Below are 23,277 nucleotides of genomic sequence, written 5' to 3' on the forward strand. Positions count from 1 at the left end.
ACCATTAGATTCAATGATGTCAGATAACACAAAATAAATGAATAAATAAAACCGGAGTATACATGGCTTTTCCTTCAAATGACTGAAAAGACTGAAAAGATTATAACATAACACACATATATATATTATTTATATAAAAATATATATTATATATATGTATCTATATACTGATATACATACACATATATGTTTTTATTATGCATGTATGTACATATACATATATATATGAATGTGTATATATATATCTGTATGTATACACATACAAATATGTATATTATATGTATATATAATACATAGGACAATATATATATATATATATATATATATATATATATATATATATATATATATATATATATATATATATATATTGACAGTTTAATGACAAAGTCTTAGTCTCGTCACAAGTCCGTGTTTCGATCTCGAGCTATACTGTCAGTCGACCCAACTGTGAATTGGTACTAGCTAGATTAATAATAATAATAATAATGATAATAATAATAATAATAATAATAATAATATTAATAATATAAGGCCACTCCAGAAATTGAATGATTACAACTACAACGATAACAACAACGAATCTCATACAACTCCAGGGATCCATTTCCTGCAACTAAATCACAGAGAACGATAAACGTATTATCTTATTGCAGAATAAAACTTGATAAGAACCTTGAGTATGAGGATGAGAGTTGTTTTTATTGTTGGATCAGAATTCCGTTGTAATCCGACCAAAAGAGAACTTACAACCATACATATAAGTTGTGCACAATTATATATACATATATACATATATCATAGTGTGTATATCTATATATATATATATGTATATCTATCTATCTATCTATCTATCTATATATATATATATATATATATATATATATATTGATCTTCACGAATCAAGTGAATACAAAGGAATTCACTTGTGTTTGTGCTACAATGACATTTCGACCTCTAAGAAATTACTACCGAATAAGTACATACGAACAAAGGAAAGAGAGAGAGAGAGAGAGAGAGAGAGAGAGAGAGAGAGAGAGAGAGAGAGGTTTATTCCCTGACAGGATCTGCGCTGAAACGCCTTCCGGGAGGACAAGTTAGCAAAACACGGATATAAAAATTAACGATTAAAATTAACTTACACCAGAGAGCTTTCTGGCGTCACATCCCAATATATCAACACAAAAACAGAAAGCCGTCCACGCCCTCGATAAAAACTACACAATTCAATAAGAACGGAACAAAAACTGTGAAACGCAAATAAGCAAAACAAAAAGATGAATAAAACATACTCATAACATGCCAACTAGCAGACCCCGTGAGACTTCCGAGGCGGATTTGGACACCAGTCTGAGCTCTGCGCTGAATGAGATATGTATATGACAATATTAAACAACTCGTGCTTTATGATATAAGCGATGCATGATTACAACAAACAAAATGTTTGCTTTGGGATTCCATATTCGTAACTGGGTAATGGAATGTTATAATAATAATAATAATAATAATAATAATAATAATAATAATAATAATAATAATAATAATAATCACAATATTATTATTGTGGATTTTTATTACACATTGTTTTTCACGAAATTGTGAATCTAATAAAAATAATAATAATAATAATAATAATAATAATAATAATAATAATAATAATAATCGTCATAATAATAATAATAAATCTATTATTTTTTTGCTGTAATAGCAATAAACCATTATCATTATTATTTTTATTATTATAAAATAATAATAATAATAATAATAAAATCAGCAGCAGCTTGTAATTTAGAAAATTCATACGAGTAATAACAAACAAACAAACAAACAGCAGTTTTAAAAACACGAACACAACGGATCGTATGCGCCCGCACGTCGGTGGCTGTCAAGTTATAAGAGCAATTACAAGCTATTAAACAGTAACTATTAGGATAGGAGATGTCGGGGAGGGGCTCCCCGAACGGAGAGGAGGGGAGGGGAAGGGGAGGAGAGGGGGGGAGGAGGGAGGGGGAGGAGGAGGGGGAGGGTGAGAAAGGGCAACAACAGATCACAGCTGAAAATTACAGTCACGATCGTTCTGCTTTTATTAAAAGACATTTCAATGAATCTTTGACACACTCATAATATATATATATATATATATATATATATATATATATATATATATATATATATATATATATATATATATATATATATAAATATATTTATAAGTATATATACGCACACATTATATATATACATATATGTATATATTAAATATATATTTATATACATATATATTTTTCCCCTTCTGTTGATCTAAACTATGAACTATCTCAAATGCAGTCATTCGATTGCGGTGGGTCGCAACCACGGCTGGCACACTTAACCCCAAATAATGGCACACTTATCCCAAAATAATGGCACACTTATCCCAAAACATTCACAAGTTCATCAACTGCATCGCGTCATTAATGAACAGCACTGCCGTTACGCGATCAATAAGTCCGATTTCATTTGGAAATAAATTATCTGGCGTCACAACAGCAGGTCCTTAAGTAAAGAGTATAACCTGATTGTGTTGATGACACGACAGGTCAAATGCATCCACTACCACTTGGACGCAACGTTTTGTTACTTGCCCAACTTCGACTAAACTCAAAAAGTCAACAGTCAACATTCTTAATTCCATTAAAAATAGTTATTACATGCAAATCCACATGCATAAAGTGAATAACATAATAATGTGAATATGTGACAAAAATGGCAAAATCTAAGTTTCACTCGTTTCACTGTTCATTTGTCATTATTATTATTATTATTATTATTATTATTATTATTATTATTATTATTATTATACAAAGTGAACACCATAACAATGCGAATGATGTGACAAAAATGGCAAAATGTAAAAGTTTCACTGTTCATTATTATTATTATTATTATTATTATTATTATTATTATTATTATCTGTAATATGTCATCATTTCTAAAATCCTGCCCCCCAAAAAATATAACTGACCTATTAAGGAAGTTCTTCAAAATAGAAAACCCACATGTTAAAAAACAACACTAAGATAATATAAACAAAGGGAAATAACAAAGGAAATAAACAAGACAATGAAAGTTCACAGCCACCCAAGGGTAATGTCACCACAATGACTTTCTTCCCGCTGGGTTTTCCAACATGATCATTTGGCAAGCTCTGCTAGAACACTGTTTGTCTAATATATATATATATATATATATATATATATATATATATATATATATATATATATATATATATATATCTATTTAAATAAATAAATATATATATTATATAAATAGATACACACACACATATATATATATATATATATATATATATATATATATATATATATATATATATATATATATATATATATATATATATATATATATATATATATATATATATATATATATATATATATATATTAGGAAAGAACGTTCACTAGTCTTGGGTCAAAATTTCATAGCTTCTGCTTTTACATTTTAAGCTAAACTCTGTCCACACTCTCATAACCCCATGCTTTAACTCTCACTTCTAGCTGGACCCTTTTTCATGAAGAAGTCCTTTTCATGCAGCACTACTTCAGTAATAATTGCTTTCCAAGCAAAACTTTCAATACAATTCTCTCCAAACTGCTGAACTTAATGTCCCTAAACTTCCAATATATGCCGTTTTCCCATTTCCACACGACGATAGCTTTAGAAGGGATTTCATTTAGGATCATTCAAAAGTACTTTGGGGCCACCGACATCAAACTCATCATAAAAAATCCGAAAACAATCGGCTACCTCTTCAGGTTTAAAGATCGGCTTTGCCATTTGATGCCGTCTGGTGTTGTTTATGAACATACTTGTCCCAGATGTAGTCTGGGAACATATGCCGGATCTACCAGGCGGCTTCTTAGGGTCAGAGGCCGACTCTCATAAGGGGGTGAGTTATAGAACTGTTAGCTGACTGTCCAGTCTAGAGCTATCCAGTATAAGATATCATGCCACCAAATGCAAAACTCATATGAATTACGATGATTTTCAAGTTCTGGCCAAGCACAGAGCCAAGAAAAACTTCAGGTACTTGAGTCTTTCAATATCAAACTACGGGTTCCCTCATTAAACACTCAAATTGCCTCTATTCCATTGTTCTTATCACAGCTCATTACTGTTTGTGCCTTTGACCTCTTTTTTTTATGTAAATATATTTTTTTACTGTTAGTGTGGTTCTGATTTGCGTTGTAAGGTTACCGTCTTCTGCTTTTTGTATAAGTATACTCGTATTACTTTCTTAGTTTGTTTCTCCACTCTTTGAAATCTTTTTAAAGGAATTCTGTTGATGTAATTTCTTTGGAGTGTTTTTGTGATTTCATATTTTTAATGTGCTCTTGTGTAGCCGTATGTGCCCGTGTGTGACGTGATTTTATGCTTTGTGTGTACATACTGAAGAGTGTTTTAGTGTGTGTAATTTTGAACAGAGTCTTTGTTGATTTTTAATGATTCATACTTAACGTAAATCAGTTTTAGCATTTCAGTCCTTTTATTAATTTATTCGATTTTCCGTAGAATTCCCTGACGATGTGATTATGAATCACGAAACTTACGAAGCCGTAAAGAAAGAGTGAATCTCCAGCGTATTACTGCCCTTGACTACAATTTATGTATGTGCACCAATCTGCCCCATTTGTATGTGATATATATATATATATATATATATATATATATATATATATATATATATATATATATATATATATACACATATATATATATATATATATATATATATGAGAGCCAGTTTTCTTCGCTGCTTCTCGCTCCTTTCCGAATCATTCAGCCTTCAACTTTTAGTCTAGCAGGTGCTTTTTAAATTGCTTTGTATAATTTGCCGAGACTCTTAAAGTCAAACTTATATTCCATTGTTTTTAATTTGTGCTATTTTTTCTTTCAGCCTTGATGATGTAACTATATTGTTACGAAACGCGTCGGCAATAAATGTATCACCTTGTGATGACCGGCTATCTCCTTGTCACCCTGTGCTTCATATATATGTATGTATGTATGTATATATATATATATATATATATATATATATATATATATATATATATATATATATATATATATATATATATATATATATATATATATATATATATATATATATATATACATACCAGTGTAAAAAATTACATATAAATCTTTAAAGTTCACCCAAGTCCTTTGCTTACTGTTATTGATCTCTTTCCAGAACATTTCGTCTTTATTAAACAAATGAACAAACTACGCCAGCAATGCAGGGATATGGGAATATGGCAGATGTTGACTCCGATTTTTTCCCATTTTTTTTCAAGGCTAAAGATTAAAATGGTGATACGAAGACTGACATTTGTTTATTTACTTATTTATTTTTTCAATACTAAACAGTAACTCCGAAGCCCTACAAAAAAAATAGGGGCGGCTATTGTCACGGTTCCTTAGGAACGGTTTAAGTAGGGCGCCGTGGTCTAGAACGGGTTAGGTTGGAATTGAATCACTTGCGGACGAGGCTGAGAGAGATTTGGTTCGATTTCAAACACTTTTTCATACTGAGTGATTGATTGATATATGAAAATTAGGCTGTCAAGCCAACTACTGGAGCACCTTGGCCATTCAGTGTTTAAGACAATGAAAAAGAGGGAGTTAGAGAGGTTGGACAGTAAGACAGAGATTTAGAAAATAAATGAGATGGAGTAGAAGGACCCAAAGGTTAACTGGGAGAATGCTCCCCAGTTGCACAAAGAAGTAACTGTTAGAGAGGCTGGACAGCAATACTGAAGAACGGAAGCAGGAGTGGAAATAAAGTAAATGGCAGTAAAATAGGTGCAGCTAAGGGCCGATGGATTCTTCTTATCCCAATTATTGCCCAAAAATTTTGAGAAAACGAAATTTTTTCTGTCCGTCCAGATCTTAGAAACTGCTGAGGCTAGAGGGCTGCAAATTTGTATGTTGATAATCCACCCTCCAATCGTCAAACATACCAAATTGCAGCCCTTTTGCCTCAGTAGTTTTTATTTGATTTAAGCTTAAAGTTAGCCATAATCGTGCCTCTGGCAACGATATTGGACAGGCTACCACCGGGCCATGGTTAGTTTCATGGGCCGTGGCTCATACAGCATTATACTGAGACCACCGAAAGATAGATCTATTTTCGGTGGCCTTGATCATACGCTGTCCAGAAAACTCGATTGCGCATTTTGTACTCGTTTTTATGGTAGCGAATTTCTGTAATGAACTGTAAGATCCGGGTGAACCAGAAATATCTGCAAAATAGAATCCCTTCAACACTGCACACTTTTCAAAGTAATGTTTTTCAAAGGGAGCGAAAAAAAATGTAAATGTAAAAGGGGGAAAGTAATCTGTGGAATGAAGAAAAACCTACCAAAGGAAATATAAAAATAACAGTGAAAGATACTCTGTCCGGAAGTGAAAAAATATAAAGAGAATGAAACTCACAGGAAAATATCCAAAATATTTTGGAAGGACGTAAAATGCGAGATAAAAAATATATTGGAAGTGAGGAAAATATGAAAGGGATTATTAATAAAGAGAAGAACGAAGTAGCAACTATAAACAAGGCCACCAAAAATAGATCTATCTTTCGGTGGTCTCAGTATAATGCTCTATGAGCAGCGGCCCATGAAACTTTAACCCCGGCCCGGTGGTGGCCTGACCTATATCGTTGCCAGAGGCACGATTATGGCTAACTTTAACCTTAAATAAAATAAAAACTACTGAGGCTAGAGGGCTGCAGTTTGGTATGTTTGATGATTGGAGGGTGGATTATCAACATACCGATTTGTAGCCCTCTAGCCTCAGTAGTTTTCAAGATCTGAGGGCGGACAGAAAAAGTACGGACAGAATAAAACGCGGACGGACAGACAAAGCCGGCACAATAGCTTTCTATTACAGAAAACTAAAAGTAAATGTCTCAATCCTGTGAAAATGAAATCATCTATACCTCCTGGGGTGTACTTTGTTTTCAATGACTTACATTATATATATATTAACTTTATCACATACACAATTGTTATGTGCAATAGTAGAATTACTAAAAGGACCTCATTCAAACTGGATGGTGTCTTTTTCTGAATAAATACTCCATTAGATACCATCCAGTTTGAATGAGGTCCTTTTAGACATTATATATATATATATATATATATATATATATATATATATATATATATATATATATATATATATATATATATATATATATATATATATATATATATATATATGTATATATATATATATAATGTGTGTATATATACATATATATAATATATCTATATATATATTATATATATATATATATATATATATATATATATATATATATATATATATATATATATATATATATATATATATATATATATATATAACATATATATGTTGTGTGTTATCAAGTCTGAATATTTCTACGACTTTAACCATTTCACTTTTATACAGCTTGCAAATATAAACCCCCTTCGCAAGAGGCTAGTGCCTACTGTGCACCTCACGAGGTGACCTGTAATGCATAATTAAAGGATGTTTGCAGAGTCCCTTCGGCCCCTTGCTGCACCCACTTTTTAGCTTTTTACTTTTACCTTCATTTCCGCTTCCTTTCTGCATTCTTGCTGTCCAACCACTCCAACATCCTTATTCACTGTCTTATGCGCTGAACGGCTGAAAGCGCCCCGGTGCTTGATTTGACACTCTAAATTTCATCTAATAAAATTAAATAATTCTAAAAACACAAAACAAAATAAACAATGACAAAGCGCACAAGAAAATGGCCACCAAAAATAACACACACTAAAAAAAAAAAAAGTCTGCTGCACCTCGGGAGTAGACACGAGAGCTAGGAAAGAAACCGGGGGCAGGAAACCGGGCGAGACATACCCCGGAGATGACGCAATGCCCCAGCTGCTGCTTCAGGATACAGGAGGAAGGGTCTCGGGTATGTCGAAGTTCAACCCGATGCAGGATGGGGGCATGAGCGCAGTCAGTTGGGAATGAGGTTGTAGGGAGGTGCGGTTTCTTTCTCGCTGGAGAGAGAGAGAGAGAGAGAGAGAGAGAGAGAGAGAGAGAGAGAGAGAGCGCACGCATTTATTACGAAATAATTACTGGGACGAAACCCTGCATTAGCCATCATCAAGAGACCCTATCGTAACCGGATGAACGTGTATAAGCGCACAGCATCATTTCTGCACGGCTGTAAAGACGTACATATGTACGCGACATTCGCACGTGCGCTTACGGGCATACACCTGTGAGTTTCAACGCTTGGTTTGTGTGATTTTACGTGCAAACTTCCTTGATAGCAACCAGGCAATGAGTTTAACACGAAACATTTCCCCAGTGGAGTTCACTTTGAACCTCGAAAAGGGTCGATAATAATGATTTTAATTCGTCACTATAATCATGTATAATTTTGCTGCATACCTTTTTTTTATTCATGAATGGAAAAACAAGTTTTGTTTGTCTAACATTACACGTCCCTTTTTATTCTATTTGAGCAGACATACTGCAGTGAAATAGCCTATGAGATAAACAGCATAACAGCCTATTTATATAAATAATACACATGGTAATCATCTCTGAGAACTTCACCTGTTATAGCAAGGATGCAACTGGAGTGCACAAAATTGCCACAATTCTACAACACACAGGCCTCATTAGCATCGCACTGGCTTCCCACGGCCATCATTACAAACTCATCTGTCACTAACCTATTGGTATGATTAACCTTTTCATAAATAATCTACACCAAATCAAGCTTTTTAAATTCTGACTTCCTAGCTTTTTAAAAAACCCAAAAAACTTCTTTAAATATATCATGTTCTCACATTTTCACCATATGATCAAACCAGAACAACATATCGTTACCAAGCTTTATTTCTCACAACAAACCCCGCCAGTCAACAATCCTGATGCTTTCAGTACCTATTCGGTCATACTGGCTCAATCTAAATAAACAGAAGAGACGATATTTCGAAATCCTAGAAATGACTGATACAAAACACTGGCTATACTGGTTGATTCTCGAGTTCGTGAGCTCCGCAAATACTAGTTTTCCAACATAAAAAGCCCAACGAAGACAAGCATATTAAACACTAGCAATGCAACTTGTGATTAAATGGTACTGTACTGCAATTGCCACATCACGGATGATGATGAAAACTATATGACAAAAAGGAAATGTAACGAAAAGAGAAAATCTTTCAAACAGTTAATACTGTAGCAGATGAGAAGATTGTTATTTACACCATCCATAGTTCCTCATTGGACGGGTTGGTAACGTTCTCGGCTAGCACTGTTGGGCCCGCGTTTGATTCTCCGGCCGGTCAATGAAGAATTAGAGAAATTTATTTCCGGTGATAGAAATTCATTTCTCGTTATAATGTGGTTCGGATTCCACAATAAGCTGTAGGTCCCGTTGCTAGGTAACCAATTTGTTCTCAGCCACGTAAAATAAGTCTAATCCTTCGGGCCAGCCCTAGGAGAGCTGTTAACCAGCTCAGTGGTCTGGTTAAACTAAGGTATATATAACTTTATACCATCATATGAGAGAGAGAGAGAGAGAGGGAGAGAGAGAGAGAGAGAGAGAGAGAGCATATGAAACACTGGGTCAGGCGAATATGCCACATGGCAGGAGGCAAGATGAGAGATAACGATGATGATACGTGTACGCCCTCTGCTGATAAGCGATCCGCACTTGCAGATTAATTATACGAGGGCCAACAATTTCTCAGTACAAAGGGCCACGTGAAACTGAGCACTGAACGCTCTCTCTCCCCTCCCGGCATTGCTGTGCGCCACTGAAATTTACGATGCACTTACGAGAGAATTGCCCTTTGCACCGATGTTGTCAAATTATGGCGAAGGCTACCCTCTCTGCATTGTATTCCGTGTACGTGTGCCAGTAAATGTGTGTCCTGTGTTCCAATTCCATTCGCTACCTCGTACCATTACGATTCACTGCCGCTTGAACCAGACTGCTAAGGTTTGTTAGGCGACGTTAACCCTGTGCGTGGTATGCATGGGCCTGTGTCAGTATCATCACCATCATCATCATTATCTCCGCTTAATCCCTAGTCGGGGCCGCTGTTTTTAATGCATCTCCTCCAGCTATTACTATCTTGAAGGGTATACATTACTTTAATTCTGTTACCTTTCATGCCGCATTATGACATTTCACCCTATACTAGTTCAAAGTGGTGGTTGCAAGTTGCTGCAACCCTTTTTTCATTTATATATATTATATATATACATATAAATATATATAAATATATATGTTTTTTTTACAAGGCATGTCGTCAACCCAATACACATCCCTCCTCTCTTATCCCGTTCTGGGGTCATTTAATATTTATCTCAATAATTATTAGTTTAACAGACGTCACAACATCTTGAGTCAGATAAGTCAAGTAACAGTTAGGCAGTTATTTTCATATACCGATAACAGTAAGAGAGCCAGACCAGTTCTGAACTAGCGCATAAAGAAAAGGAAGATTGAAAATGTAATAATTTTCTTGGCGTGACTATTCAAGCAGAAATAAACAACACAGAAAATAATAGTGGCTTAAAAATACCATATTTTGAAGGTGAATAACCAAAAGATGAACAGGTAAAAAATGCGCCGAAGAAACACTTCGGCGCAATCGAGTTTACTGTACAGCCGCTACAGCGTATAATCAAGGACACCGAAAATAGATCTATCTTTCGGTGGTCTCGGTATACTGCTGTATGAAACGCGGCCCATGAAACTTTAACCGTTGCCCGGTGGTGGCCTGGCCTATATCGTTGCCTGACGCACGATTGTGGTTAACTTTAACCTTAAATAAAATAAAAACTACTACGGCTAGAGGGCTGCAATCTGTTATGTTTGATGACTGGAGAATGGATGATCAACATGCCAATTTGCAGCCCTCTAGCCTCAGTAGTTTTTAAGATCTGAGGGCGGACAGAAAACGTGCGGACGCAAAAAGTGCGGACAGAAAAAAATGGACAAAAAAAAATGCGGGCAGAAAAAAGTGCAGACGGACAGACAAAGCCGGCACAATAGTTTTCTCTCACAGAAACCTAAAAATGAGTAACAACCAACACCAACAACAGCAAAACAACAACCCACAAACGCCCATCTTGACTTCTGTCGAAAAAGCAAACGATGAACAGGAAATTCCCCCGCCGTTACTCCACAGGATGAGCTGTCAATCAACGAGACGGATCAGCTGACAACGACCGGAAATCTAGATGAATTAGAACCCTTGTGACTACTGACCTAAAGTACGTCGCAGCTTGGTCAGAGAAGGTCACGGGGCCTGCAACCTCATCCCATACGATTTACCTGAGAATTAGAAGGTTAACTGTTTGAAATTCTCATTTTTTTTTTTTTTGCTTTTGTCTAGTTTTGGTGTTAAGATTTTCATCCGAGAACAAAGTACCCAAAGCAATATATGAAGAAAAATGTAAATTGGAAAGATTGGTCTCTATCTCACATCCAGGAGAATGGTATACCACTAATACCACTCAGTCACCAAGGGCATTATATATATATATATATATATATATATATATATATATATATATATATATATATATATATATATATATATATATATATATATATATATATATATTTTTATTATGTATGTATGCACGTATGTATATAATATATATATATATATATATATATATATATATATATATATATATATTATATATATATATATATATATTATATATATATATATATAATATATATATATATATATATATATATATATATATATATATATATATATATATATATATATATATATATATACACACACATTTAGCTTAAGGATCAAGTTACGAAAAATAACCTTGAACCGACAAAGAATAATATTTCACTACTCACTATCATCACATCATCCCTCTAATCACAGCTGTTATCATTATTAATGGTGCTATCTAATAAAAGCAGGATTTAATCCAAATGTCATTTAAAAGATATAATGGGTTTTGTGACTTATGAGATGCAGTTTTTTTTCTTCATTCTTTTTTTCTGGCTCTTGCAGTCTACTAACTTAAAGAAGAACCCAATTAAAAATTCACACGGAAATGAAGAATAAAAACCAATGTCAACAAAATCTAAATTGCTAGCCTTCGTCAAAGAAAATCAAATAGATGACGTGTGTGTGTGTGTGTGTGTGTGTGTGTGTGTGTGTGTGTGTGTGTGTGTGTGTGTGTGTGTGTGTGTGTGCTTTTACGTCACCGGGCTCTACCAATCTTTGATATTCAAGACCCCATCCCCTTAAAATGGAATAATGTGATTTAAGGAAAGATTAAGTAAAAAATGCACCGAAGTATCTTCGGCGCAATCGAGTTTACTGTATAGAGTATAATCAAGGCCACCGAAAATAGATCTACCTTTCGGTGGCCTCGATGTAATACTGTATGAGCCGTGCCCCATGAAACTTTAACCACGGGCAGGTGGTGGCATGTCCTATAGCGTCGCCAGCCGCACATTTATGGCTAACTTTAACCATAAATAAAATAAAAACTACCGAGGCTAGAGGGCTGCAATTTGGTATGTTTGATGATTGGAGGGTGGATGATCAACATACCAATTTGCAGCCCTCTAGCCTCAGTAGTTTTTAAGATCTGAGGGCGGACAGACAAAGCCATTTCGATGGTTTTCTTTTACAGACAACTAAAAATAACACTGAATTAACACAAACAGGACCCATATTTCCTGTATCGAAATATTTGTCGCTCGTCTTTTCTGATGCTAATTTCCTTTGATCCTCAATGCCTCCTCCTTTCTTCCGGAGGTGGATCGGTTTCTTTTGGATCATACACCACGTTCATGTCCTTATTTACTGCTATATTCCTTTTTTCATTATTCATTCCATCAGTAATAGGTCTGGTTTTCTTCCTGTTCTATTCCATTCCCCCCGCGCCCCACCCTCAGTCCCTTCCCCTCCTCTCTTTCTATCATACAGATACATTCGTGCATGCATACATACATAATATACATATATATATATACAATATACATATATACTATATACATATATAATATATGTATATATAAATATATACATACATATATATACACACGTGTGCATACTTATATATACATATATTACATATATACATACACATATATATGTATAAATATTTGCACTGTACGTGAAACACTATATATATATATATATATATATATATATATATATATATATATATATATATATATATATATATATATATATATATATATATATATATATATATATATATATATATATATATATGCACTGTATGTGAAACACATGCGAAACAACATCACATGTCTGGGAATAAGTCAATCGACCAAAAATACCTTAATCAATGTCTGCCGGGCTCAAGTGTGCAGACTGCAGTTCGTTTCCCAACTGGGGAAAAGCAAAGAAAATGAATCGATCACTGAAGTGACAAAAGAATTCCTAAAATCATTATTTTATATTTAGGATTTTTTTAATTAACCAGGTGCGCATCCTCATTGGCTGACATTTTCAAAGTAATGAAGAAGCAAATAAAACCAAATACCTGAAACGTAAAAAGAAAATTCTACCATGGAAATATTTCATAGTTAGAAAGTAATAACTCATCTGGGCCATAGCAAACTTTTCGACCAGGGCCATTTCAAGTAATGATGTGACAGATTACATACGCGTGAACGAGACGTACCCTTATGTTAGAGAGAGAGAGAGAGAGAGAGAGAGAGAGAGAGAGAGAGAGAGAGAGAGAGAGAGAGAGAGAGAGAGAGAATGCCACTGTATAAAAATTCATCAAGAAATTTCTGTGTTCGTTGAAGTCTTGCTGGCATCTAATCTTAACCTACAAAGAATGTTCCGAGCCTACTTGGTCACGTTCCAAGCTATCCAAAAAAGAAAAAACAACATTTCGGGCTTATTTTCACCCTTTAAGATTGCAAATATACATACATACATACATACATCTATATATATATATATATATATATATATATATATAAATACATGCATACACACATGATATATATGAATATATACATACATACGTTTACGTATGTGTTTAGTATGTGTACATATGTGTATATTTATATGTATGTATATGTATACATAATATACACAGACACGTATATGTGCAATCTATATATGTGTGTATATATATATATATATATATATATATATATATATATATATATATATATATATATATATATATATAATGGCATCTACGTATATTTAGGTCCTATCTTCACAAACTACTCTAACTACGTATATGCCAACCTTCCACAGTAACACTGGTTTACACCAAGCTAAGGCGTAAGTCAGATTGCTACGCAGAACGTACTCTCGACTTTCTTGAAGCCTTAGGACGAAGGGTATGCGAACGAATAGCCGTCTTCTTCCCGGAAATGTAAGTTATAGAGTTACATTCATCTTGGAGCAAGGGTCCATATCCTCGGAGTATGTTAAACTATTCATTTCCTTTCTCGAACGTATTATGAATTTTGTAACGCGTGGAAGGACAGATCTCTCTATCCTTCCAAGTGTTACAATACTATTATTATTATTATTATTATTATTATTATTATTATTATTATTATTATTATTATTATTATTAATGTACCTTACTTCAGCTCATGTCCATACGCAAATGCATAGCGTAGTTACAATATACAGTGCAAGATACTTCTGCATGTATATGAACACTGACAGCTACACCAACTATTATTATTATTATTATTATTATTATTATTATTATTATTATTATTATTATTATTATTATTATTATTAAAAATAATAACTATACTTGATTTCAGCTCATGGTCATACGCAAATACATAGTGTAGCTACAATATACGTACCTGAAGATAAATAGTGACAGCTTCACCAATAATAATAATAATAATAATAATAATAATAATACTACTACTAATAATAATAATAATAATAATAATAATGTGGTACAGAAACCAGCAACAAGTCAAAGGTATTATTGCAAAAAAATTCCGCATGAATATGAACACTGACAGCTACACCAACTATTATTATTATTATTATTATTATTATTATTATTATTATTATTATTATTATTATTATTTTTAAATATACTTGATTTCAGCTCATGGTCATATACACAAATACATAGTGTAGCTACAATATACGTACCTCATACATTTGGGAGAAGATAACTAGTGACAGCTTCACCAATAATAATAATAATAATAATAATAATAATAATAATAATAATAATAATAATAATAATAATAATAATAATAATAATAATGTGGTACAGAAACCAGCAACTAGTCAAAGGTATTACCGCAAAAAGTTCGTCTTTGAGATTAAGTCTCACTATCCTCGAACCACTGGTAAGACCCATCAATATTATCCCATCAAATTTTATGCCTCCACTTGCACAAGCCATAAAGTTGATAGCCCAACCTTCCAAATCGTGTCCAAGGATTTCTGTAGACTAGAACAGAATACAGAATTTAGGCCCAAGGCCTAACGCTGGGACCTATGAGGTCATTCAGCGCCGAAACGGAAATTGACAGCAAAAAGGTCTGAAAGGTGTAACAGGAGGAAAGCCTCGCAGTTGCTCTATGAATCAATTGTTAGGAGAGGGTGGAAAGATGGAAGAGAGAGAATGTGAACGGAGGTACAGTAAAAGGAATGAAAGTTGTAGCTAGGGGCCGAAGGGACGCTGCAATGCACCGCATCAAGTATGCACTGACGGCCCTACCCCCTACAGGGAAGGATTTCTGTAAAAATATGCCGAACATTTCTTGATCAAAACCTAAGCGTAGAGGCTGGCAGTTTTTCCAAATGAGGCCATTCCGCAAAATTGAACTCTTTAACCGGTCGATTGCTTCAGACCATTTACCGGGTCATAAAGTAGGATTCTGATCATACCCTTCACTCCTTTCGGCGTTAATGACCCGTGTTACTGCATCATCATATATTTCCAAGTTCACTGACTATAAAAAAAAGTCTAACATTATCCAGGACACCTATAAACAACAGAAAACAACAATATCAACAACAATTATCTAGGACTCAACTGAACAGCTAGGACATATAGAGAGATTTATATACTACATTTATAAGGCAGCTTTCATTACCTTTAAAGAGAACAATGGGCAATGGAACTTTTTATAGGTTCCTTCACTGCCCAATGGAACGTTTTTACAGGTCCCTTCATTGCCCAATGGAACGTTTTTACAAGTTCCTTCATTGCCCAATGGAACATTTTTACAGGTTCCTTCATTGCCCAATGGAACGTTTTTACAAGTTCCTTCATTGTCCAATGGAACGTTTTTACAGGTTCCTTCATTGCCCAATGGAACGTTTTTACAAGTTCCTTCAATGTCCAACGGAACGTTTTTACAGGTTCTTTCACTGCCCAATGGAACGTTTTTACAGGTTCTTTCATTGCCCAAAGGAGCATCTTCACGGGTTCTTTCACTGCCCTTTATTGCCCAATGGAACGTTTTTACAAGTTCATTCATTGCCCAATGGAATATTTTTATAAGTTCCTTCACTGCCCAATGGAACGTTTCTATACGTTCCTTCATTGCTCAATAGAACGTTTTTATAGGTTCCTTCATTGCCCAATGGAACATTTTTACAGGTTTCTTCATTGCCCAATGGAACATTTTTACAAGTTCCTTCAATGCCCAATGGAACGTTTCTATACGTTCCTTCATTGCTCAATGGAACGTTTTTATAGGTTCCTTCATTACCCAATGGAACATTTTTACAAGTTCTTTCACTGCCCAATGGAACGTCTTCACAGGTCCTTTCATTGCTCAATGGAGCATTTTTACAGGTTCCTTTATTGCCCAATGGAACGTTTTTACAAGTTCATTCATTGCCCAATGGAATATTTTTATAAGTTCCTTCACTGCCCAATGGAACGTTTCTATACGTTCCTTCATTGCTCAATGGAACGTTTTTATAGGTTCCTTCATTGCCCAATGGAACATTTTTACAGGTTCCTTCATTGCCCAATGGAACATTTTTACAAGTTCCTTCAATGCCCAATGGAACGTTTCTATACGTTCCTTCATTGCTCAATGGAACGTTTTTATAGGTTCCTTCATTGCCCAATGGAACATTTTTACAAGTTCCTTCAATGCCCAATGGAACGTTTCTATACGTTCCTTCATTGCTCAATGGAACGTTTTTATAGGTTCCTTCATTGCCCAATGGAACATTTTTACAAGTTCCTTCACTGCCCAATGGAACGTTTTTATAGGTTCCTTCATTGCCCAATGGAACATTTTTACAAGTTCCTTCATTGCCCAATGGAACGTTTCTATAGGTTCCTTCACCGCTCAATGGAACGCTTTTATAGGTTCCTTCATTGCCCAATGGAACATTTTTACAAGTTCCTTCATTGCCCAATGGAACGTTTTCATAGGTTCCTTCATTGCCCAATGGAACGTTTTTATAGGTTCCTTCATTTCTCATTCGAACGTTTTTATAAGTTCCTGCACTCCCCAATGGGACGTTTTTATAGGTTCCTTCACTGCCCAATGGAACGTTTTTAATGTTTAAATGCTTCCGATACAGATATCATAAGTGTACAGCACTTGCCAGTCTGATTTAGTTGCAGCAGAGTCTATAAGTGCCACACTATCATTGTCATTTTTTCGTTGTTGTAGTAATAGTAGTAGTAGTAATTTCTCTGACGTCATTATCAGATTAGTGTAACAGAACTTCTGTTCTTTTATCATCTGATAATTCTTTCGCCTCAGATTTTTCTGTGCTTAATATCTACAATCCAAGTCCTGTATTTTCCCAGTTATTTCTAGTAGGTATGATTTTCTAACCCTTTTCTATGTCATAACTTCAGAAAACACGAAAATTGAAAAGGCAATAGTGGTGACGTTTAACCAAGAAGGAAGGAAGCGACAGAACTGCTTCGTGAAGATAGGAAGGTTACAAGCCAGGAAAAACGGGAGGAGGAAAGGAATTCCAAAGTTCAGCACCAGGGGAACGAAGCATTTCACGATCCCTGCAATCCTTTTAGGATATAGATTTCCACAGGAAATCTGGGAAGAGATCGCCTGGTAGGTTTTACAATGTCGCCTAGTGGGAGGGGAAACAAATGATTTCCAATGAAAGATAAAATTCTTTTAATGTTAACCCCTTCCCCCACCCAAAAAACGATTCTGGTAAAACTAAGTTATACTCAACTTATTTCTCGCCTCTTGAAAGAGGGCAAGTTATAGTAAATAATGAAAAAGCAAACAGGAAGAGAATCCAACGCTTGGTGCACCAGGCAGCAGTTGTTGCCATTTGCCAAAGGGTCTTTCTACCCGGCTGAGTCTGCAATTGCTTTAAAAATGACCGCATATGGTTCAGTATTTTCCCTCTGAACCTATTTCCGAACACAGCGTCGCATTCAATACTTCCCATCATCAAAAAATCACAAGGATAAAGTTGCAATTTTTAGACATTTAACAAGGTGAACTGACCTTTAATTATAAAGAAAATATAGATGCGATTAAAATAAACACAAAAAAAGGGGTGCAAAATGAGCTTAAAACAAAACAACACGTTCATTACCATTCGAGCCCAACAAAGCTTTGGGCCAACAAACAACGACTCAATTGTCTTTCGATCTATTAATGACTTCGCGAAAAAGCGGAGGAAAATAACTTTCGCTTCCTCATGAAATTACGTTCCGCCTTTGACGCTGCATGGAGAGCAAAGGCTCCGAGGCGAAAAGTGAATGACGTAATGTTCCGTAATTACTGAGGGATTCGCTGATCTTGCTTTGTTATCGATTGAAAGAAGACCCTATTGTCACTTTTAAGTAAACGACTAATCCATAGGACACCCGTTACTAATGTAGTGATGTAATGTGTACGTAACTTAAAGAGGTGTTGTTTTACTATTACATATGTGTAATTACTTCAAACGTGTCATTTTAGACTGCAAATGAACTTTCCACCAGAATAAACAAATCGTAGTAAAGATGTTAAATAGAGGCTACTATGAATATACAACATGACAGCCATTTTAGACGATCATACATGATAATTCATACATTAATATGCATAAATCATACATTAAATAAACTAAGCATAAATCATACATTAATTGTAAATAAGTAGAAATCACACATCAAGTATACATAAGAATAAATCATACATCAATATACATCAGAATAAATCATACATCAAATATACACAAGTATAAATCATGCATTAAATATACATACTCGTATGTATGTGCATCCATACAAAAGCACATAGCACGGTTCCTTAGAGGTACAATCGTAAGTTATAGACATACTGTACATGACAATGAACTAGTACAAAAGCGTGAACATTCTCTCTCTCTCTCTCTCTCTCTCTCTCTCTCTCTCTCTCTCTCTCTCTCTCCTTACTTACGTAGCCACAGAAATGATTACCTATCCGATTTTTAGCAATTATTTACGAAGTGAGACTGCTAACCACATGCCCATATGCACTCTGGCAGCGACCCACCATGTATGACCAAATCCCAGGTACGTCAGTCACTGCATATGATAATAGAGGCATTATGGGGTTTACCCCGTAGGAGAATAGTGCCTTCAGTGCACCTCACTCGGTTCACTGTAGGCATTACTTAAAGGTCTTTGCAGCGTCCCTTCGGCACCTAGCTGCAACCTCTTTCAATCTTTTTACAGTACCTCCATTCATATTCTCATTCTTCCATCTGACTTTCCACCCTCTCAAACAATTGTTTCATAGTGCAACTGTGAGGTATCCCTCCTGTTACACCTTTCAGACCTTCTCACTGTTAATTTCCCTTTCAGCGCTGAATGACCTCATAGGTCCCACCGCTTGGCCTCTGGCCTCAATTGTATGCGTTTGTTTCCCTGATTAGGGAGTTTAACGGAATTAGCTGAAAGCCTTCAGCCTCCCCAACCAAGACCTGTTTACCTTAACAAAAGAGCGTTAGGCAAAATTTGGTGGCAGGGAGAAACCAAGCTGCATTGATGATCTACAAGAATTCACCTTGTATTTTCATCATTAATTCATATTTTCATCTAATTACTTAATAAATTAATGATTTATCATTTTCATTTTCTAATTAAATCTCTTCTTTCTGTATTTCTTATCATTCTTTGGAAGTATGAATTTCAAGTCAATGGCCCCTGTGGTGGACTTGTTCCATATGAAGAGGGAATAATAATAATAATAAAAATAATAATAATAATAATAATAATAATAATAATAATAATAATAATGCCATTTGATGCAGACCAAAGCTCAGTACTCCTAACCCAAATAATAATAATAATAATAATAATAATAATAATAATAATAATAATAATAATAATAATAATAATAATAATACCATTTGATGCAGACCAAAGCTCAGTAACTCCTAACCCAAATAATAATAATAATAACAATAATAATAATAATAATAATAATAATAATAATAATACCATTTGATACAGACCAAAGCTCAGTAACGTCTAACCCAAATAATAATAATAATAATAATAATAATAATAATAATAATAATAATAATAATAATAATAATAATAATAATAATAATACCATTTGATACAGACCAAAGCTCAGTAACGTCTAACCCAACTGATATACCCTTCACAGGGAAGGCCCTCGGTCGTGCAGGCCCTGAGGGAAGGTCAGGGTGACCTGCATTAATTCACCGCGCAATGCCTTCAATTACAGGCCTGACTGCATTATTAGGTCTGGCCGCACATGCATTCACGCTATTTTGCTTTTAAGGTAATTAATTTAAGAATTCCGTGTAGCTTTCGTCCCAGTCAAATCAAAAGCATTCGTAATTGACAAAAGGTGTTTTACATTTAATTATTTTCGATGGACGGAATGAATGAACTTCAATCGATGCCTTTCTCTTCTGTATCACAGAACTGAAAACTTGAAATAACGTTGCATAAAATTTAACAATACAATGGTGCATTTTTTTGAAACCAATTACTCCATTCATAATCAAGATGCTGTTTCGTAAACCAATTCCCATTCATTCGTTCAGTTATCAAAATGAAAAGGTCTTTCGCCAGAAATAAATTCCTTGGAATCTTCAGTTCAAAACCGATTAAGATAATCGTAGGAAACACATTTATAACTTCCATTTTATTTCCATAACTCCAAATTCAGCCCTCTTGACTGATGCTTCGTTTCTAATATGATTATTATTACCGCTCGCTCTTTACAACATTGTACAGAAGGATCATCCAATAAATTCTATGTAATGTCATTACAGTGGTTAATACAATATCTACTTACCTGTAAAATGATAGCAGTTAACAACAGCCCAAAGAAGGTATTAAACGTACGAAACACACACACACAATGTATATATACGTGTGTGTATATATATATAAATATATATATACATACTGTATATATACACACATATGCATATACTTATAAATACATATAACATATATGTATATATATGTATACATGTGTATATATATACACACACATGCATATAAACTTATACATACATAAAACATACATGTATATATATGTATACATGTATGTATATATATATATATATATATATATATATATATATATATATATATATATATATATATATACTTAGACAGGTTAATACATATACGAGTATATCGGTTATGAAAGGAATGTAGGAAAAAAAATTGACCAACATTAATGCCTAAACACCTGCTACAGTGACGTACCAACACTTGCACCCCATAAAAATCTAAAACGCCCAATAACTAAGATCATTTTTACACGGCGGAATATTACTAAATATTAACACGAATAAATAAAAAAATTAACCAGACACAACTTCCAAAAGGATTAAGAAACCGAAGGCAGTGGGCTTCAGGAAACCGAGCAGAGTGTCAAAGCGGAAAACAGGTTCGCCTTATCAGGCTTAGGTCAGTCGAAGACACGAACTTGTTGGGCAATATTCACGGGAGTGAAAGGGCTCTTCATGCACGAAGGAGCTGCACCCTCATAATGCATCTTGGAATTATCCGAAAGGAAGAAAATTTTTGTGACAGTTAGTTCTGTCTGTCTGTCTCTCTATCTCAGTTCTAGTAATTTGTGTTATTATCTCTCTCTCTCTCTCTCTCTCTCTCTCTCTCTCTCTCTGTTTTGGTAATTTGTGTTAGTTCTGTCTGTCTGTCTGTCTGTATGTCTCTGTATCTCAGTTCTAGTAATTTGTAGTCACAAGAGAGAGAGAGAGAGAGAGAGAGAGAGAGAGAGAGAGAGAGAGAGAGAGATAATAACACAAATTACTAGAACTGAGATACAGACACTGACAGACAGACAGCAGACAGACAGACAGAACAGACACAAAGAGAAAACAGAGAGAGAGAGAGAGAGAGAGAGAGAGAGAGAGAGAGAGAGAGAGAGAGAGAGAGAGAAATAACACAAATTACTAGAACTGATATACAGAGACAGACACAGACAGAACTAACACAAATTACCAAAACAGAGGGAGAACTGATATTATGAACTAATCCGTTACAATTCAAAATACAAACACAATACTATGGTAATTATTCAGAAGATGAACTTTACTCATAAGGAACAAGCCCACAGGGGCCATTTGACTTTAAATTCAAGCTTCCAAAGAATATGGTGTTCATTCGGAAGAAATGACAGAAGGTAGTCGGAAACACAAAGATGAGATAACTTGTTAAAACAGAAAAAATAAATTAAATTAATTTTAAAAATTTAATTAAAATATTAAAATACAAGAATTGTATTAGGCTAGTCATACACTGCATCTCCGCTTGAGTTTTTGACGTCCCAATTGCACGACGTTCTCAGGGAGACTGTTATGAGATAATTATAATTATTTCAGGATGTGAAAGTCAAAATCTCAGCATGTGAAAGTCAAAATCTCAGCATGTGAAAGTCAAAATCTCAGAATGTGAAAGTCAAAATCTCAGCATGTGAATGTCAAAATCTCAGAATGTGAAAGTTAAACATCTCAGAATGTGAAAGTCAAAATCTCAGAATGTGAAAGTCAAAATCTCAGAATGTGAAAGTCAAAATCTCAGCATGTGAAAGTCAAAATCTCAGAATGTGAAAGTTAAACATCTCAGAATATGAAAGTCAACATCTCAGCATGTGAAAGTCAAAATCTCAGAACGTGAAAATCAAAATCTCAGAACGTGAAAATCAAAATCTCAGAACGTGAAAATCAAAATCTCAGAACGTGAAAGTCAAAATCTCAG

General features: G+C 34.4%; 1 protein-coding gene across 18 annotated transcripts in view; it reads right to left on the minus strand.

Moving 5' to 3' along the window:
- The window catches only part of LOC136841815 (SH3 domain-containing kinase-binding protein 1-like), a 334,418-nt gene that overhangs the window by 244,220 nt on the left and 66,921 nt on the right, over positions 1 to 23,277 (minus strand). For 3 of the 18 annotated variants that reach the window (XM_067109169.1, XM_067109165.1, XM_067109167.1), the window contains exon 3: positions 11,321 to 11,386. The exons of the other annotated variants lie outside the window; for them this stretch is intronic. The gene's annotated coding sequence lies outside the window, so the exon portion shown is untranslated. The remainder of the gene's footprint in view (positions 1 to 11,320; positions 11,387 to 23,277) is intronic. 18 annotated transcript variants of the gene reach the window in all.

This window comes from Macrobrachium rosenbergii, chromosome 9 (genome assembly GCF_040412425.1).
Source record: "Macrobrachium rosenbergii isolate ZJJX-2024 chromosome 9, ASM4041242v1, whole genome shotgun sequence".
NCBI lineage: Eukaryota > Metazoa > Arthropoda > Malacostraca > Decapoda > Palaemonidae > Macrobrachium > Macrobrachium rosenbergii.